Below are 5,001 nucleotides of genomic sequence, written 5' to 3'. Positions count from 1 at the left end.
AGAGCTACACTGTGTATAACAGAGACACAGAAACATGTTCTCTTCTATTGATGTATATATATATATTTAACATATACATAAAAGACAGTCACCAGCACCCGGACCCACATTACTAGACACTGAAGTGAAAGGCCTTCTGTTTGCAGAGGATCTGGTGCTGCTATCACCCACAAAATAGGGTCACAGCAACATCTAGACACCCTGCACACGTTCTGTCAAACATGGGCCAAATCAATTAACCTTAAAAAGACTCAAATCATGATATCGCCTAATCCAACAACACAACTTCAAACTAAACAACATGCCCTTAGAACACACACAGAACTACACATTCCTTGGTACAAACATTAGTAACACGGGAAACTTGGAGCGCTTTTCCACCATCGCACCGAACTGTTCCAAGCACTGTCTGAAATGGTTTCAGTTATATTTCCACGTGAGTCTGGTTCTACACGAGATGATAACAAACTGTTCTGAGCTCGGAGTTTTGGCACGGTTGTCTAACCGTCCTGAATCGTGCTAATGAAGGAGCGCAGAGGCGTTATAATTAAGTCTCTTGTGTTACCAAGGCAGCGCGTGATGCGTTCGTGTTTCAATAAAAAAGAAATTTCGTAAAAAATTGAAAATTCAACCATTTACGTACCGTACGGCTGGCATGGATCGGCACAGAGTGGAACGATCGAGCAATGAGAATGATTTGGCGCGATTTGGAAAAACGCTCTTAAACAAGGCTGTGAATGACTTGAGAGGCAAGTCACGAAGGGCCATTTACATTGGCTGAAAATTATTCAATCAATTATAGAACCAATCGCGGTCGAGGTTTGGGGCCCTCTCACAAACCAAGAATGGATCATTTGCTTTATAAAGAAGGCCTAGTTTGCCCTGAATTTGCAGATCATTTGAAATCGAAAGATGAAATGGTATGGAATTATTTTTGTTTACGCAAATCTTTAAGACGCGATGAAAAATATATATGATGAAAAAAAGAAAAAACTAGCAAGAATGTGTAAAATAATATGCATTTTTCATAATAATTTTCTAGGTTTCGCTGTATGAAACTGATGGTTTTTAATTGGCTTATAGAGCTTTATTTGTGCTTCTCAAGTTTACATTAACTTTCTGTCACACTAGCGCACTTTACTCCTATTGGCTAACAAGATTTGTATTGACAGCTCCCTGACTATATGAAGTAGTGAAGTCTGTGCACTGCATTTAAGAGAGCGATCTTGATCCTGTTATCTGTATTTTTAAGTTTTAGCGTTTGTACTTGAATTATTTTTAATATTAAGTAAGTGTACTAGCAGGGTTGCAAATATACTAACACACGCTTCTAGGCTCTCTCACGCCACATAGCAAGCCAACGTCAAGTAAATACAGCACAGGCATAAATATACTCATATTAAATTGAATGTGCTTTTAGAGTTCCTGTCAAGACAGCCGTCTAAAATGTATAATTACAATGATACCAGGCAAACTATGCCTGCAGAGCATCGAGGTGTCTAGTGAGTTTTGAGATGATAACAGTATAATAACGTTTTACGTTTTCAATTTATCTTTATTATTTGTAGGTGATAAATGTGATGGCATTTATCACTTACAAATAATCGTTTACATGAGGTAGACAAAATTAATAAAACATTCCTAAGACCTCCAATTGGCAAAAAGGTAATTCCATAAAGCAGCCCCTGCAATAAAACATCCCAGGCAAGAATCCGATCCACAGGCTGTGAGTAAAACCACGTTAAACGTCTGTGTTTTCGAAAGTTGGAGGAGGATTTCTGGTTGTTATTTTATAGTCGTCTTTTGTAAAGATTCAGACTTGTTAAAGCGAAGATAACAGACTTAGTTTCGGCATATCTCATATAAATATAGAGTAGCATAGCATACATCGTATCTTCAAAGAGTATTTAGTTTGATCAAATGTATAAAAGACAGATACAGCTGCAAGATTATTTCCTAAAACAGTCGACCGGGGGTGGGGGGGGTTTGGCGTAACTAAAGCATCAGCACACAATACATTATTGCACCATCCTTGCATAAGTGTACATTCACTATAAGTTTGAAGTTACAAAGTTACTTAGAATTTGTATATCTAAAAGACACTATTTTAATAAAGTGTTACCCAAATAAATGTAATCTGAAAAAGCCAGTGATCACTAAACTGTGCACGGCATAACCTCACATCCTCCATTTCAAACAGGGCATATTTATTTGAGTGTATGAGACACAAGCTAAACAGTTCCAGGTGTCATGATCAATCGAGCCAAGCTGCTTTCAATAAACTGATTGTGCTGATCGAGTCTCTGGAGAAGCCACAGACATTTAAAGCCAATCCCATTTCTACCCTTTACCCATTCACTTGTCTGGATTTGCTTTTGTCTGGATGGGGTAGGGGTAAGGGCCATATACAGTATCCCTTCAAACGAAGACATTTTCCAACATGCCTGCTGATTCTTTAATAAGGATTCAAAACCAGCTTTCCTGTAGCTCAGTGGTAAGAGCATTGCGTTAACAACGCCAAGGTCGTGGGTTGGATCCCGGGGCATTGCACATTCATAGAAACAAATGTATAGGATACTGCAATGTAAGTAGATAAAAGCGTCTGCCAAATGCCTAAATGTAATGTAAATGTAAACATCGAACAATCCTCTTTTGTAGGTTAAATTTAATGTTGTATTTATAAAAAGTCGCTGCCGTCTCCGGAATGCAATTACGAACGGGGGGAAGCAGATCGCCCTCCGATTTCCCCCCCCGGAGAGAACTTCTGTTAACGTCACCTATTGTCTTCAGTCGTGTTACATCACGCTGCTCGATCGGACAGGGTGTTAGAGTGTGGGTTATGTTCTAGTATTTTTAACTATCTGTGTATAAAAACAATAGAAGTAACATACTCATTTTACAAAGAAAGGTTAACATTTGAGATTCAAGATATTTTGGGATCAAATCTTCTGACTTGAGTAAAGTTGATGCAAGTTATTTACATTATATTGTGGAAGACAGTCACATTTATTAACGGATTAAACAGAATTGTTCTTGGCCAAATTAAATTGTACTCTACATTTTATATGGTTGCTTTACAAGTCTTTTTGTGCTTCATAATTGCTTTACTATCAGAATGGACTACTCGATGGCAGATTCCTATACGTTAAATCCAACATGTGTTAAATTAACTGTTTTTGTCCTTGGCAATAACAATGAAGCTTTGTGTGTTCGAATAAATATGAATGAACCAAGCCAAGGTATGTGCCTGCGCAAAGATTGACTTCAAATAATAAACCGTCCCTGAGAAATACTCACTGGAGTCAAAATTGTGTCAAACATCCCCAGTCTCCCCTACAGCGTGTGTTTTGATGTGTAGCATCCTTCCCAACTCAAATGAAAGATCGACCTGACCCGAGTCTAGTGAGCTATTGTATAACAATAACCAGCCAAAGAGCAGATATCAACTATCAAGCATATCTGATTAAGTCACACACACACATATATACACGCAAACGGCATCTGATTGGCGTGATGGTTGAATAAGATATACGGGTATAGTGTGACAGTGAGAAGGGCCACTGTGAGCTCAGTACTGTATGCGGAGTGCTTGAATGCTTCAGCTGTGCTTTCAGGCTGCATATGTTTCTCTTTAAGCTGAACTCAATTACTCCCCACCCTGTGTATAAAGCACAATGCAGTACTCACTATAACATCCAGTGTGTGTAATGTACAGTTCAGACGGCACTACACTTCATAGTTCACTGCAGACACAAACACCTTACAAGCTGTGAAAGTAAATACCTCGAAATGGTTTTCATACTAATGCTGTGTGATGCTGGACGTTTTGTTCTATACGCTATTACACTTCAAGCCAACCACACATATTGTTTTTAGACATTTATTATTTAAATACTACATATATTCATTAATGAAACCACTACTATGTACAGTATACCCCACAGTTGTTTTTCTGCAACACTAGATTTGAAAAAGCAAATACACACTCGCTCCAATGCTGTATATCACAAGGTTTATAGATTACAGCTTTAACTTTCCCATAGAAAAAGGTTTTGCCTAAATCCTCAATCTTCCTTGAGTATTAACATCTACTCAGAGTTCCTGTGTACAGTAAATGTGGTGTGGTGGCTTATGTACAGCACTGCAAGTGCAGCTGCGAAGTATTCGGTTAGCAAACATAATCTTCACATAGTGACGTGTTGGGAAACTATTAACTGCCATGCACCCCGCGTGCGTGTTTGTGTGTGTGTCAGTGCTGCTGCTGTTAAATAACAAGTGGAGTCACGCAAGCTTCGCGTTGAAAGCTTAAGAAAACCTCTTTTGCGCTGATTAAAGCCATGATAGTCCTTACAGCTGTACCATTTAGCCCTAATGTATTACAGCAATGTAAAACAGCTCCGGAGGAAAATGGCAAAACTTGCCAGGTCACAGACGGAGGCCGATGCCAAGCCTGCCAAAAATGCACAGAAAAGGCATCTGTGCATTTGTTCAGCATTTTCAACTGTTAAGCATTCAAAACATCTATACCAATTGAATGCTGTGAAGTTTATTGTCATTTACAAAACAGGTAGTTCCTGTCCTTGATTCTGATTGGTCAACAGCTGTGCTTTATTCGGAATAAAACACAGCTCTGACCATCACTATAAATAACTAGATTCAGCATTAGCATCATTTTCTATGAGACCCGATACGTAGGTTGTGAGCCAAATTGGAACGGTGCGTGCCGGTTTGTGTTGCAAGACTGCAGCTCTCATGTTGAATTAGGCTACTTTGCAAATGTTGCCCCGGTTTGTTGTATCCACAGGTTAGGAGTGGAAAATGTGTTATATAGCTGTCAATCTTAAGATAATTATATTTATGAATGTTAAGTTTTGTTATTTGGACTAGGGATGTGGCAACCCTGCCAAGCCGGTACATTACACTCAAGAGAAAGCAGACTGTGTATGATTATGAAAACATATTTGTTGTAGTGTAAACTCAAACATCTACCATAACACATGT

This window comes from Barbatula barbatula (assembly GCF_947034865.1).
Source record: "Barbatula barbatula genome assembly, chromosome: 21".
NCBI lineage: Eukaryota > Metazoa > Chordata > Actinopteri > Cypriniformes > Nemacheilidae > Barbatula > Barbatula barbatula.
This window is presented reverse-complemented; position numbering follows the sequence as displayed.